Source organism: Canis aureus, chromosome 34 (genome assembly GCF_053574225.1).
Source record: "Canis aureus isolate CA01 chromosome 34, VMU_Caureus_v.1.0, whole genome shotgun sequence".
Classification (NCBI taxonomy): Eukaryota; Metazoa; Chordata; class Mammalia; order Carnivora; family Canidae; genus Canis; species Canis aureus.
The window spans coordinates 13863756-13880390 of record NC_135644.1 but is presented as its reverse complement, the minus strand read 5'-3'; the positions used below and the strand labels follow the sequence as shown (position 1 = coordinate 13880390).

Here is a 16635-nt window from a genome sequence, read left to right as displayed (position 1 = left end):
GCTACTCCAGACAAAAAGGGAAAAGGTCAGAAGGCATTTCAGCTGAGTCTAACCATTTCTATCAAGGTGCAGAATTTCCTGCAAAACCCATTCAGTAGATTTCTGCTTTTGTCTCTTTGACTACATTGTCACCTGGCCACAGGGGCCTAAAAATTAAATAAAACACACAAATACCCAACAACAACAATTATGTTGTTGCCTAAAAATTAAATAAAACACACAAATATCCAACAACAACAACAACTCAATTATGTCTTTACTCCCTCCATTGCAAATCAAGTTTTTGGTAGCAGAGAAGAACAAGAGAAAATGGAAACCGGTAGGCCACTCTCAGTGTCTGCTGCATTTTTTTTAACAAAATGAAGTTGATGGACCTCTTGGTAGGTTCAGACAATGCTAGCAGCATCACCATCCCCCTCATATATCCTCCTCAAACAGTACAAACAGGAGAAAGGAAAAGTAAATTTATATGCAATCACATTTCAGCACAACCTGGAGATAGAGAATATCCAAACTTCAAATAAGTGTAATTAAAAAAAGAATAATCAAACCCCAGAATGCAGCTTCCCACACTCCCACCACAACCTTACGGCTACAAGGCTCTTGAGTGAGCAAGAGCAGACCCAGAACTGCAGGGAAGACAAAATAGGGGAGCTAGTAAAGGATCCTAAGTTTGAAATTATTTTACCACCAGAAAGACAAAGTCCATTCTAAGCCTGAAAATACTAAAAAAGCATCCAGGCATGAGCATGGTACAAAAAACTTCTTCCTTCATGACAGCCATTTCTGCTTCTGTGTGTCTTGCTAAACCTAATTAAAACAAATGCCTGGTGCCCTTCTGTAACAATACACAATTCAAAAATGGAGAAATTGGGGAAGGAAGTTTGAACTTTGGTTATTTAAAGGGACAGGCAGGATTTTGAATGGCAACCTTTGAAACTCATAGCTCTGGGAGGAAAAAAAGAAATATGAAAAGGGAAGGGAGAAATATTCTTTGACAAGTAGAAAAGGGAATAGAGACAAAAAGGGAGGGGATAAGAAAAAAAGGAAATCTTATGTTTCTACAAGATAAAGAAGCAGCATAAAAGCAAAGGACTCATGGCCCTCCTTACTCCATAAAAACACACCCCCAAAAAACTGCCAAAGTACCTGAACTTTGTTATACCAATATGAAATGCTGCCATAAACCAAGAATCTCAAAAACATCCCAATACCATAAATATGAACAACTGGAAAGTAAAATCCATATAGAGATACAGTGAAAACAAGGAAATGAAATGTCATGCCTATCAACTGAGGTAAATTCTCCTCTGATAAAACAATCAAAAATGAGAAGGAAACTGTAAAGAAGAAAACTGTAAGTTCACACATCAAGCAGACTTATGTATTCTCATAAATTAGAAGTAAAATTAGAAGTACAAAAATTAAAAATAAAATAGACAACATAGAGATAAATGAAAAGGGTTGATTGCACTCAGAAAAAAAAAAAAAAAACAGAAGAAAAAGGCAAAATTGTCTCACAAGTAAAGAAAAACTTACAAGTTGCCCAAGGGAAAATAAACTCAGAAATTTAATAAGGAATATTGAGAGAGGGTGAGAAAACATTAGAGAGAATGAAAATGGCCTAAATAAAGTAGTAAAAAGGACTAGAGGGAGAGTGGCCGACTTGGAAGACAGGCAAAAGGGAATGGTCTTCATGTTAACAGAGCCCCTGAAGACAAAAACAATAAAGCAGAGCTAATATTTTAATTTTTTTTTGAGAGAGAGAGCACACAAGCAAGGGAGCGGAGAATGGGGTAGAGGGAGAGGGAGAAAGACAATCCCAAGCAGACTCCCCATGGAGCACTTGAGGCTCAATCTCATGACCCTGAGGTCATGACTTGAGCTGAAATCAAGAGTTGGACGATTAACTGACTGAGACATCCAAGTGCCCCAACAGAACTAATATTTTAAACTATAATCCAATATAACTTTACAGAATAAAAAAAGACTTATATCTATACATTCAGAGTTCACTGGGTACCAAGAAAATCTAATCCAAAATAATTAAACTCTTAAGACATATTTTTAAGCATTTAAAATCTTAAGAATCCAAAACTCATTAGATTTCAAAAACAAGTATAAATCCTCAAGGTCTCCAGGCAGAAATATCAAATTACTTACAGTGACAGAAGAATTAGACTGGGCATCAGACCTTTTAAAACCAACATATAAAGCTAGGCAACAACAGAGCAATATTTTTAAAAAGCTTAGTGAAAGGAATTGTGAAGCAAGTATTTTATATCCAGCCAACCTGTCCTTCAAATATCAAGCATATAGAAAAATCAATTTACAGAATTTAGGAAATGATGTGTCCTTTTTTTAAGCCTTTTTTTGGGGGGGAATTTACTAGAGGATAAATTTCATGAAATCAAATCATGACTAGAAAAATTTCAGCCAAAGGACTGATGGTGAACATTTAAAAATATATAAATGCTCATGTAAGACTCAAACAACAGTGGGGAAGAGAGTAGACAGCAAATATGCAAAAGTTACACACTGTGTACACACAAAATAGTAAAATTGTTTCAAAATGAAAAAGTTAGGAACTAAAATTCATGACTCCTTTAAATCTGACATTAGTGAAAATTAAATTAACTTTATGGGACGCTGGCAATAGTAATATTTCAGAATGTAATGGTGTATGGCTCTGGAAATGAAAAACCAAAAAGAGAATCATGGGGAGTATAACCAGAAGAACTGCTCTAAAGTGACTCTAGCCACGTGGTTTATCTGCCACATGTCAGCCATCGGAGCCTCATCAATGCTGGCCCTAGGCCAAAGACGGTCATCAAAGAAGACCATCTTTGACACCATCTAAATATGGTGTATATCTTCATTTCTCCACTACCTGTTCCAACCTGCCCACCTACTCACCCCTCCCCCTGACACCATGTTTCTCCAGGAGACTTCACCTTAAGATATAGATCAAGAACATAGCCTAAAGAAATAGCCAAAATTTAGTGTGGTGCTTGAGAGATTGGTATTACATTTTTACTTTGTCTTTACTTTCTAGGTATATATATGAACCCTAGGGTATGTGTGTACATTTTTTGTTTGTCTGAATGTGCTGAAGACACTTCCACTGGCCTTATTTCCTAGGTGAGTCACAGTGAGTGAGTCACAGATTGTGGGCATCCACTATTAACTATTCCAGCAATGACTACAAGTACCATCAGCAAAATTTCAGGTTTTATATTCAGAAAAAAAAAATCACTGTTCTTAAATATGGAGGATGGCAATTTTGCAATTTTGCACTGATATGGTCTATTTGCTAATATTATATACTATGTTATTAGCCACTTGGAACTTACGGGTAATCTATTATTTCTTATTCTGTTTTTAGACATAATTTTTAAGTTCCTCATTTTTTCACTCTTGCTTATATTCCAAAACTATTGGCACAAACTCTATTTTTCTAATTTTTATGGTTCAAATTCATGGGGCAGTGTTTCCTTCAGTTTCTCTCATCAAGCAAAGTATAAAAAGCAAAAAGTATCCCAAAGGCCACAGGATTCTTCACATTCGGTTCACCCTTTGAGCTTTGCACTATTATTTTTCTAGATCAACTGCTTTAAAGCCTAAAGATAGACTTAGATTTTTAAAAATTAATTTGTAATTTTAAACACAAATTGCATTGTCCTAAAATTTTCATGTTGATAGGCAAAAACTATACTCAATACAGTATAATCAAAGACCAGTATAATCTAGGATTGCTCAATCCTAATAGGGACTACCTACAAAATTAATGGCAATTGTGATTTAGAATTTCAAAACTCTCACTTTCCACTTCAATGTAATGATTCAATGTGGATACATTATTCTCCCTTGGGACATTGATTTTTAGATGTTGTACATATAGATATCTGCACATTTTAGTGATTGGAGTACCTTAAGTATTTTGGCTAGGGAGCCATGAAATAGGGAGATGTGGAAAATAGTTTTGGTTTTCTCACTTTGCAGCTTTTTATCACTGTCAACAACTTCTTTAATGCCCAAAGGACTCCTGTGTGAGGAAAGGAATGCTCACCATTTGTACTTTGTCTAAAGTCCAATTTATAAATATTTAGGCAATATAGCTCCAAATATTCACACATTACTAAAAAACTTATAAATTAAAATTTCATATATTTAACAAACTAAATTTCTATATGTACATATTGATGCTAAACTTAAAATTTTTTTCCTAACTGAAGCCACAAATCTAATATATTAGATGTTCTTAAATGTTCTAAACCCATTGAAAAACAGAGAAACAGAAATAATATTACAATAATTACAACACTGATCAGTACACTTTGTTACAAAAGTATTTGTATAGTGTATTTAGATTTAATTGTCTTTATTTATATTCTCATTCTTTTACAAGTTTACCTCTCAAAATCTCTAATGTTATGGAAAAGGTTAATAATCTATGATTCAGAGCTTGAGATAAAAGACAATGTGTGCATGCCAGGGTGACTTATTTGAGTTCACCATCCAATTGGATAAGCTTTTTTAAACAGTTAGACTTTATTTATTGCTTCAGGAGCTACAAATTGCTGAAATTATTGACTTTGATCCATTAAATGTGTTTGGAATTTTTTATGATCTAATCTTTTTCCCTAAGTGGCTCATCTTCACAGTATAGATAATAAAAAACTACTTTCCCACTCTGTTTCAGTGTCTTTTTAAAAAAATACAGCTTTATATATCTTTTTTGCAATTGTTATTCTGAGTTTCCTTTCTTTATCGTATAACGTAAGAGAAGTTTACTTTGCAACTACTCACTTTTTTAAAAGATTTTATTTATTCATGACAGAGAGAAAGAGAGAGAAGCAGAGACGCAGGCAGAGGGAGAAGCAGGTTCCATGTAGGGAGCCCGATGTGGGACTCGATCCCCGGTCTCCAGGATCAGGCCCTGGGCTGAAGGCAGCGCTAAACCACTGAGCCACCCGGGCTGCCCTGCAACTACTCATTTTGAGTCATCTTGATCTTCCTCAGTTAAATCATTAGCCTTTGGGTAACTTTGTTTTCTTTCTCACCAACTGTTGAGACACTGAATATTTTTTCATCTTCACATTTATATTTATATAAATATATAAATATATGTATACGTGTACATAAAATATGTTTATATAATATGTATATACAAATATTAGAAATAATTATAATCACAAATAATTGATATTTGAATGATATAAATGTATAGTTGTTAAATAATTGTCATGATAAAGTTTCTACTCTTTAGGAATTTTCAAACTAAAACAACTAAAATAGATTGGAATATACCTATAAGAAAATGCCTTTGATTTTTTCAAACTCTAAACATTTTAGGCCCCAGTTGCTTTCCTCAGAGAATAATAATACTCGTTTCAACTATTTTGGGGGCTCATCATAAAAATAACTTGAATTCATGACTGTTAAGATCCTTTTTTAGACTACTGTCTACATTATTATATTTGATATAAAGGCTATTCTTGATATAGTGCATACTGATAATGTAATTAAACCACACATCGGGACACAATGAATAGTAAGAGGGTATGTACATCCCTATTTGTCTACATGTCTAACATGACTACAGATGGAAAAGAGAAGAGTTATAGAAGAAAATTCTACTGTCACCCTTAGGATATCCCCAGATATCCCCAGATAAGATATAAGGAAAGTGAAGACAAGTAACATAGTTAAAACTTAAATACATTTAAGAGAAGGGAAAAAAGTTAAATGTAAACCTTGAGAAATGTGGATTCTCAATGAATGATTATTTTATGAATGAACAAATTGACTGGATAGGGTAGCAGAGTTAATAGCTTTTTTTTTTTGTAAATTTGTTTTTTATTGGTGTTCAATTTGCCAACATAAAGAATAACACACCCAATAGTTTTTTTTTTTCTTTTACCATTTCTATAGAAAACTTTAAGGAATAGGATGACCACAATGAGTTGGTTGAGATAGGAGTATTGATAAAAAGAGCTTACTTGCTTTTGATAGAGATGAAAAATATTCTTGGAATGCAAGTAGGTCTGCAGAGAGGAAGACTAATGTGGCTTGTTCCCAGAAGTACTGATTTTATATTCTTTATCTCTGAATCAGTTGAGATTTTCATTTCAGACATTCATCTCCCTTTTCAAGCTGTTTAAAGTTTAAAATTAGCATCATTACATCAGAACAAAATCTCTTGCTAAGTCATAGCTCAACTTTATGTGTTCAGTGGATTTTTTTTTTTTAGTCCATGAATCACCAAATAGTGTTGGTAGATGACATACCTACTTTCCTAAACTCCTTGCCAAGTAAATTTGATTTTGATTTAAATGTTTGTTCTTGTCAGTTTTAATTTCAAGCATATTTCCACAACTATCAGGATTTATAGTTTTGTTTTATTTATTTTTGGATATGTAGTTTTAGATCATGATAAAAAAGATGAATCTCCCTATCTTTTTCTTTTGTCCCAATGTGTTAAATTGTGCCATTTTTGGAAAGTGTAGCAAGTAGCATATATACTTCCTTGGGAAGAAACAAAAAATTCTGAGATTTTATTAATTAGGGTACTAGTAGGCTATGCTCCTTCATGTATTTCACTTAAAAAAAAAAGATTTTATTTATTTATTTGTGAGACACACAGAGAGAGAGAGAGAGAGGCAGAGACACAGGCAGAGGGAGAAGCAGGCTCCATGCAGGGAGCCCAACGTGGGTGGGACTTGATCCCCGGTCTCCAGGATCACACCCTGGCTGAAGTCGGTGCTAAACCACTGAGCCACCAGGGCTGCCCATATATTTCACTTCTGAAGTCATTCCTCCAGTAACTGGCTAGAGCATATTTGTTGATTCCTTGAATGTATTTATTCTGCTTTTACACTTTGGTTGTTTGGCTGGATTGAATTTGAAGGAAAAAATATATTTTTTAGAATTTGAAGAGAAGTCCCAGGATAACAACTGTTCAATAGGTCCAGAGAGCAAATGGGTCTGGTTTGGAGCAAGACAGAGAGCCCTAGAAACAATGATGCCAAGGGAAAAATGATCTAAAGTGTTTGAGCATCTAGAAGAATTGTTGCCTATGCATTTCACAGCGTTTTAAAAGCATCTGGGAAAAAATAATAGTGTACAAAAATTAAGTCTTAAAAAGAGGCAATTATTTTTATTTATTTTATTTTTTTAAAATTTATTTTATTTTTAAATTCAATTTGCCAACATATAGTATAACACCCAGTGCTCATCTTATCATATGCCCTCCTTAATAAAAGAGGCAATTATTAACTCCAAAAAAACCCCAAAAAGTTATACAAGAAGGTAAACATCACAGTGAAGTATTTGGCTTATAGTAAATAATACTTATCCAAAATAGGATAAATATTGATTATGGGATTTGACCCAAAATTATATAGCTCAATTGGGAGGATGAATTCAAGGGAAAGTGGAGGGTATAAGAGGGCTTACACCATCAGGAAGGTTTATAGATCCTAATCCTATCTTTTAGCAATAAACCACAATGATTCATAGTAGGTATGGCAGCTGTAATTTATCACATTGAGACACTTTTGATAGTGAAGAAGACGATAGTGATAATTATGCCAAGACAATGGGTATAAACTGGAACTGATAAGCAAATTTGGTATATGGTCACCCTAATTATAGGCATATTATTTTAAATGTAGAGGTAAATGCTATTGAAATAGCTAATTAAGTTGAAAGTATCTCTAGAAAGTGGCATTGATGGGGAGAGAGTAAAACAGGAGACTGCTGATTTTTAAAATAAATCTTAATGCTATTTGATTTAAATAATTATGCATTGTATTTACCAACTTAAAAATTAAAATGTAGATATTAGATTAATCTTGCCTAATTGTTTTTGGTATGAGCCAGAATATTCCTTACTGTCAGCAAGAGGCAACATCTGAATTCTCCTATAATGCTTATTTATACTCTTCATTTGATGCTTCTTCCTCTAAGAAAGTACAATTGAATGGTACTCTATCCTGTTTGTGTCTCATATAGGGCCTTGGCAAAAAGTAGATGCTTATTAAATATTTGTTAATGAATAAAATAAAGATTCAGTAATATTTTCAAAGGCAGAAAAACCTTCTAGAAGCCAGGTTTATGGGACAATATTTTCTAGTACAGGTGTAATGGTGAGCCAGGCTTATCCCGGGGATTCTGTAGGCAACTTGGAAGGAGACTTCTTTACAAAATTTAACTTTAGGGGGAAGAATTTTGACACTAGTGTAGAGATCCCTTTATGACACAGTGGTACCTAAAATGATAATAACTAAACTTTTAGAAATCATAGCCTGTAATGTGTACCTTTAGGGATGAAGGTTTTTTGCTGCCAAACTGATACCTGTTAGTTTGTAACTTTCCCAAATTTTCATATCCAAAGAGTCTTTTCTTTCTTTGTTTGAATAATAAGATTAAATACTGAGGAAGGGGAACTGAACATATTTTCTTTGGGGAAGCACTTTCACAACCTAGTGTCCTATATATGCTTGGATCGGTGATGAACATCAGAGTGTAAACACCCAGTTCAGAGTCATTGTAGTAGAAATGAGACCAATAGGTCATGAAATTGTAGCTCATTGTTTCTCAGTGTATTTGTCTTCTAAATTGAAATTATCATAGAAAAAAATGGGGAGAGAGAAAAAAATTGGAACTGGAAGCAAAACAGAAACAAGAAAGAAATGAGGGTAGTAACACGGATATATCTATTGGAAGTCACATTGAACTCAGCATAACTAATCTAATTAGTTTGTTTAAGGATAATTCTCTGTCAAAAGCAAACACAGAAACCAAAAAAATTTAAAAACCACTCTTCTTATTCTGAAACCATGTTTTCTCAGTGCTTAAGTAAATATTTATACTGGGTCTATTCTTCATAGTAGGGTTATTTGGTGACACGTTTCCTTGATATCCAAAGTCTATCTCTGATATAACACATTCCAGCTAAGTGTTTCTCTTATGCATAGCACTGCTGGTCACAGCCTTTATTACTCATATGTGGTTGTCTGTTTACTTGTCAGTATCTTTCACTAAATTGCAAGCTCTGGGGAGCTGCTATTCTATTTTGCTCATCATTGAATGCCCCACACTCACTGCTTGGCACATAGTGAATGCTCAATCAATATTTGCTGAATAAATGAATAAATGAATTATGTTATTCTTTTTTACTTTATATCTACAGGAGCCAGTCTCTGAAAACAACATGTGCTCACTGAAGACTTGACTCAGACAATAAATTTGTGAATTTGGCAACTGTCAAAGCTCTCCAGCCAGAAAGAACAAGACAGTGGGTATTGTGACAGCTTGTAGGCATTTCTCCCAGCTTTGGGGAGCTTAAGGCAGGTCTCAGGAGCAACTACAGAGGGCCCAGGCCAATTAGACAAAGGAAAAACCTAGGATTAACTTTAGGCATTGACACATCTCTTTCTTTTCAGTGACTGTTAGTTCATTGCCTAAGCTATGAAGCAACTCAGGGGAAATATAAATTATAGCAAGAAAGTGCACTATATCCTTCACCTGGCAACAGGCTTAGTAAATCTGGCTTATTTCTGAGCTAGTATGTGCTGACTGGATATTGTGATCTGTATTGTTTCAGACTGTAATAACTATGAGGATTTTTCATTCTTTTTGGTAAGAATTGAGTAGCAATCATTTAGATTAGTCACAGTATTTAATTTATTGAGAGAGGAGGTAGTGGCCACAGGGGATAGGAATCGAAAGAAGGCTAAGTGATGCTCTGAACCAGGGACAATGTCCCTATTTATTACATCATGTGCCCCAATCCCAATGAAGTTGACACTCCTGGTACTAGTAGCAGACATGTACATTATTTAATTTTGATTATTGTTATTACAATGGGGAGAGAATTGTACCAGTCTATTAGTGCTCCCTTTCCTTATTCCCTTTGTGAGATTTGACACACATCTGAGAGGTAGTAGTTCCTAATCAGGGGATGGAATTTGAGTTATCACCACCTATAAGGATTGGGCCTCACTCTTGGTTCTGTCATTCAACAAATATTTATTGAACACCAATTATGGGGCCAAGCAATATTCTAAGTGCAGGGAAAATAATAATAAATAAAGGAGAGGGCAGCCCAGGTGGCTCAGCAGTTTAGCGCTGCCTTCAGCCCAGGGCATAATCCTGGAGACCCAGGGATCAAGTCCCACATCGGGCTCTCTGCATGGAGCTTGCTTCTCCCTCTGCCTGTGTCTCTGCCTCTCTCTCTCTCTCTCTCTCTCTCTCTCTCTCTCTGTCTCTCATGAATAAATAAATAAAATCTTTAAAAAATAATTTTAAAAAAATAAAGGAGAAATTATATTCATCAAGCAAGATAGATAATAAATATTAAATAAGTAAATCAATTAGAATATTTCAAAGTGATAAATAATAGAAAAGAAAAATCAGGGAAAAGGGTACAAGAGTGTGAGTAGGCAGGGTGGGGAGTCACAATTTTAAATGGAAAGTAAATATAGGCCTTATTGAAAGATGGCATTTGAGCAAAGACTTGAAGGTGGTGAGGGAGTGAGTTTGGAAGACATGTGGAAGGAGAGGCCCTGCAATGGGCAGTTGGCTAGCATGGTTGAGGAACAGCAAGGTATTATAGTTCAAGGGGAGAGAGTGAGGAAGAATGTAGAAGAGATGAGATATGGGGAGTCCCTAGAAGACTGTAAACCTAAGAGTGACTTATTTGAGTTCTGTTCGAAGGTCTGCCTACTATGTGAAAATGATGTCTAAGGAATATGGCAGAGATGACTGGCGGGTGACCCAAATCCATCCTCCCTTTTCCACAGTGTAGAGTGGTCAGTGGAAGCAGCTGGCCAGCCAGGGACCATATTTCCTACCTGTCTTGGCATGTAGGTATGGTCATCTGACTAGGAGAGAACAGAGCTGCCATTGGCCAGAGAACTGAATGAGCACTGGAGAGATGTTTGGAAGACCTGAACTTGGCCCTTGACTATTGTATAAGAAAGAAATAAAGGTATTGTTCTTTAAGTCACCAAGATTTGGGGGTCCATTTGTTATGACAACCCAGCCTACTCTAACTTAGACCAAGGTCAAGGACAAAACCAGGAAGATCTTTTAGGATGCTATGGCACTAATCTGTACTAGGTGAGAGATTATGGTGGCTTGGACCAAGGTAGTAGGAGTAGAGGTAGCACAAAATGAAATCCTAAATATAGTTTGAATTTAGAGCCCACAAAATTTCATGACAGATTGGATGTGGTATATAAGAGAAAAAAGGGAGGCAAGTCTGATATTATGGTTTTGGGGTTGATACATTGTAAGGTTAGGAAGACAGCAGATGAAACAGATTTGAAGGGGTAAATTTGAAGGGGTAAATTGAGTTATGGATCTATATATTTGAGATGATTTTTAGTCTCCCAGTGAAAATGTTGAGTAGATACGCAGACATGTAAGTTTGAATTTCAGGGAAAATGTCTGGCCAGAGATAGTGATTTGGAGTCATCGGTGTGTAGATTGGTGAGGTCACCATGGGAGTGAGGACAATCACAAGAAGAGATCAAAGGACTGGGCCCCTTCATCTTTACGAGGTTGGGCAAATGGGGAGAAATCAGCAAAATGACTGAGTAGGAGAAACTAGCGAGAAAGAAGGAATGTGATGCACTGGAAAAACACTGACCCACCATGCTTAGATGTGCAAAGCTCCATGCTAAAGATCAGGACGTACAAAATTGCCTCTTAGGAGCAAGAGAAAGACGTGTCAACCAGTGAGACTGTGATAAGAACAATCCTGGGCCCAACAGGAAAGAGCTGAGAGGGAGGCAGCTGGGAAATTTTTGGATTCTGTTCCCTGAAAGGGAAGAGGGAGATAAAAATATTTTTTGAGCAACAGTGACAATCAGTTCTATGTTTTAGAGACAGAACTGGTGGCAGGGAGAAGGGTGTATTTTGGAGAAGATGAAAATTTAGTAGGTATTTTTTTAAAGATTTTATTTATTTATTCATGAGATACACAGGAACAGAGGCAGAGACACAGGCAGAGGGAGGAGAAGCAGACTCCATGCAAGTAGCCCAATGTGGGGACTGGATCCCAGGAATCCAGGATCATGCCCTGAGCCAAAGGCAGATGCTCAACTGCTGAGCCACCCAGGGGTCCCTTAGTAGGCATTTCTGAGATCAATATACTGAGCTGGAGACGAGTCAGTCATCTTGAATGACCTTGAGATCAATACCTCAGTGACTTTAATCAAGCTGAGATTAACGGGTTAACTGAGTTCAATCTTCCCGTCCACTTCTAGTCCTTCACCTGTGCCCTTGATCTCAACAAGTGACATCATTTTCTACTCAGTTGCCCATGGCAAAATCTGTTAATTTTTTTTTTTTAATTTACTTATGATAGTCACACAGAGAGAGAGAGAGAGAGAGGCAGAGACACAGGCAGAGAGAGAAGCAGGCTCCATGTACCGGGAGCCCGACGTGGGATTCGATCCAGGGTCTCCAGGATCGCGCCCCGGGTCAAAGGCAGGCGCCAAACCGCTGCGCCACCCAGGGATCCCTGTTAATTATTTTTAATAACCCTGTCTCCTCACCCTGAGTCCAGTGAATCACTAACTGCTGAAGCTTTCAGTCTCCTAAACGCTAAATACCTTTCAGGTTTGTCCAGTCCCCTCCATCCACTATGCCATCCTCTCACTTGAACCACACAACAGTTCCTGGCTGGTCTCTTCAAAGTAGATCCCTCCCACCCCTCCTAGTGCTCCTTTTGTTCATTGACCACACTGGAGCCAGTGGGGGGCTTTTATTATTTTTTTTAAAGATTTTATTTATTTATTCGAAAGAGAGAGAAGAGAAGAGAAGAGAAGAGAAGAGAAGAGAAGAGAAGAGAAGAGAAGGGAAGGGAAGAGAAGAGAAGAGAAGAGAAGAGAAGAGAAGAGAAGAGAAGAGAAGAGAAGAGAAGAGAAGAGAAGAGAAGAGAAGAGAAGAGGACAGAGGGAGAAGCAGGCTCCATTAGGGAGCCTGACGCGGGACTCGATCCCAGGTCTCCAGGATCACGCCCTGGGCCGAAGGTGGCGCTAAACCGCTGAGCCACCTGGGCTGCCCCAGTGGGGGCTTTTAAAAACAAATCTTATCATATCACTTCCCTTTTTCTCTTCCTCCTAGATTAAAATCCTGAGGCTGGCTTTCTGGGCTCTCTATGGTCTGATTTCTGCCCCCCTTCACCAGCTCTGCACACAAAAAAACATTTTGCTGAATGAATGAATAAATGAAGGCTAAGATACAGCCTCACGCTGGGTATGTTATTTACATATTATAGTCCCGTTTTTCATTTATAAAATGAGAATCATAATATTTCCCTCACTGGAATGTTGCTAACTAAGTTAAACACTAGGATAGCACGTTAATAAAATGTAAGCATTTAGCGTTGCATGATAGTTTTGATTGTTGTAAATGAACCAAATTGGCACTTAGCACAGAACCTGATGCATACACTCAGTACGTACTTGTTGTTCATGATAAATCAGCACTTTGGGATTGTAATTATCTTGGTAACTATTTCTATAAAATTGCCTATAAAACCCCATACCATCTCATTTGATACTGAACAGAAAGCTATACATGGCTACTTGCAGCATCATGCTGCTGCTCAAAAACTCCTCATTGTCTCCAAAGACTGAAATCAAGTTCAAATTCCTCAGCTTGGCATTCATATTTCCAATTTCTTTAATATATATCCTATGCTCCTGAGAAGTTCATCTTAAACAAAATTTATTGGATTTCTACAGTATCCAGGACCTGTGTTAGGTGCTAGATATTTAAATTTGACAATTGAAGCCTTGTATGATGTACTTTCAGTACCCCACGTGTTGCTGGATTTAAAGGAGCAAAATCCAAACTGGCCAAAATGTCATTAAAAAGGAATATAATTCAGGGTGCCTGGGTGGCTCAGTTGGCTAAGTGTCTACCTTCAGCTCGGGTCATGATTCCAGGGTCCTGGGATCAAGCCCCGCATTGGGCTTCCTGCCTGGCGGGAAGCCTGCTTCTCCCTCTCTCTCTGCCTGCCACTCTCCCTGCTTGTGCGCTCTTTCTCTTTCTCTCTGTCAAATAAATTAAATAAATAAAATATTTTTTGGAAAAAGGAATTTAATTCTTTACACAAGTCTCTGAAAGGATGTAACAGGAATCATAACCCCAGAAACACATCCCATTATCTATTGTAGCCATGGAGGTGCACTGTTCCCAATGCCCTTCAAGACAACATGTTACAGGGAGCACAGCTGACTACCACAGCTTTGGATTCTACACCGTGTTCATGCTGAGGCCATACTTTTGCCAGGCTGTACTTGGCCTGTGAATGACAAGGAAGGGGACTAGAGCTGTGCACTGAGGGCTAAGGCTCTTTCCCTCCATTTTCCTTCCTTTTATAGGTGTCAGACCTGCATCATGGTCTGAAGGTTCCTTCTTCCTCCTATGCACTCCTCTTTTATCCTTACCAGGTGTTTCCCACAATCATTCTTTTACATATCTAACCCCATCTTAGCATCTGCTACTTAGCAAACCCAAACACAGGTGCTATCAAGAGCAGTCCAAGATAATTGGTAAGATGGGGCTTTTAAATCAGGGAACTATATGCCACTGTGTCCTCCAAAGGAAAAATGTGTGGATCTGGGACCGAAAAGCAAAAGCAAAAGTAGCCCCACTTAGCATTGTTCTTAATGACTCACTGGGGGGGGGGGGGGTTGTGCTTTTCATCCCCACAATCCTAGACTCTGCAGGGTCTGCTGTCAGTGAAATTTGAACTCTGATTTCAGGGGCCCCCTAAGCACAATAAAAGCCAAAGCCAGTCTCCCCTCCTTGATCTCAAGCCATTTTCAGTTTTACGTGAGACGCTGCCCTGTTCTCCCTGGAAAGACTCCTCATGTGAGAAACTTCTTCATGCCTTCCTGGTGCACTGCATGTGTGTCATCACTAGTCCGGACACCCGAACCAATTTTGAGTGGGAAGGTCTTTCATATCTGGGAGGGTGACCACAGCAGAAAGATAGGAGGGCAGGAGACAAGGGAGGGCAGAGGGACAAGCAGCTGCTCTATACCCTCAATTATAGGAAATGAATTCCCTGGTCTCCAGAGTAAAACTGTTCTTGATCCATAACACTGAATTAAGGAAATTATATACTATACTACCTTTAAGTAAGTATCCTTTGCTAACCTAAGGCAATATTCTCAAAGATGTAAGACTAGAAGAGACCCTGCAGGAATTTAAGAATTCAGTATCCTGAATTTCTTCTTCTTCTTCTTCTTTTTTTTTTTTTTTTTTTTTTTTTTACGAAGCCATTAGGATCCTGTTTTTTCAAGGAATTAAAAAAAAAGGAATGGAAAGATAGGAAATAAAAGAAATACTGTATCACACTGTAAGAGAAAGGGAGGGAAGAGAGGAGTTGATTGTTAGGTACTGAGGGCCTATTATTTTCCAAGCCCTGTTTTCTCTTCACTTAAATGCACACAACAGTCTCAACAAATGTTTTTTTTGAAAACTGGACATGCAAAAGAATGACACTGTACTACTTTCTTGCACCATACAGAAAAATAAACTCAAAGTGGATTAAGGATCTAAATGTGAGACCTGAAACCATAAAAATCATAGAAGAGAGCACAGGCAGTAATGTCTCTGACATCAGCCATAGCAACATTTTTCTAGATATGTCTCCTGAGGCAAGGGAAACATAAGCAAAATAAACTATTGGAACTACGTAAAATAGAAAACTTCTGCACAGCAAAGGAAACAACCAACAAAACTAAGAGATAACCCTAAGGAATGCAAGAAGATATTTGCAAATGACATATGTGATAAAGGGAATGTATTCAAAATATATAAAGAAATTCTACAACTCAACATCAAAAAAACAAATAATCCAATTAAAAATGAGCAGAAGATGTGAACAGACATTCCTGCAAAGAAGACAATGCAAATGGCCAACAGACACATGAAGAGATGTTCCACATAACTCATCATCAGGAAAATGCATATCAAAACCACAGTGAGATATAACTTCAGATGTGTCAGAATAGCTCAAATCAAAAACAGAGGAAAAAACAAGTGTCAACAAGGATGTGAAGAAATATGCACTACTGGTGGGAATGCAAACTGGTGTAGTCAAGGTGGAAACCAGTATGGAGTTTCCTCAAAAAGTCAAAAATATAACTACCCTACAATCCAGTAATGACAGTACTGGGTACTTACCCCCAAAATACAAAAACACTAATTCAAAGTGATATATGTACCCCTATATTTACAGCAGTATTATTTATAATAGCCAAATTATGGAAGCAGCCCAAGTATCCACTGATGGGCAAATGGACAAAAAATAAGTGGTACACACACACACACACACACACACACACAGTGGAATATTATTCAGTCATCAAGAAGGATGAAATCTTGCCATTTGTGACACCAGGATAGAGAGAGTATAATGTTAAGTGAAATAAGTCGGAGAAAGAAAAATACCATGATTTCACTCATATGTGGAATTTGAGAAACAAAACACACAGAAAAAAAGAGACAAACCAAAAACCAGAGGGGAGGTGGATGGGGGATGAGTGAAATAGGTAAAGGGGATTAAGAGTACACTTATCTTGAGAACTGAGTTATATATAG

General features: G+C 37.2%; 1 long non-coding RNA gene across 50 annotated transcripts in view; it reads right to left on the bottom strand.

The window, feature by feature from the left end:
• Positions 1-16635, bottom strand: part of LOC144304499 (uncharacterized) — a 213731-nt gene that overhangs the window by 152407 nt on the left and 44689 nt on the right. For 47 of the 50 annotated variants that reach the window (XR_013371421.1, XR_013371408.1, XR_013371435.1 and 44 more), the window contains one exon: positions 6003-6156. The exons of 2 other annotated variants lie outside the window; for them this stretch is intronic. This is a non-coding gene — a long non-coding RNA (uncharacterized LOC144304499). Of the gene's footprint in view, positions 1-3930; positions 4046-6002; positions 6157-16635 lie in introns of all 50 variants that reach the window. One more of the 50 variants, XR_013371420.1, reaches the window with a different exon arrangement.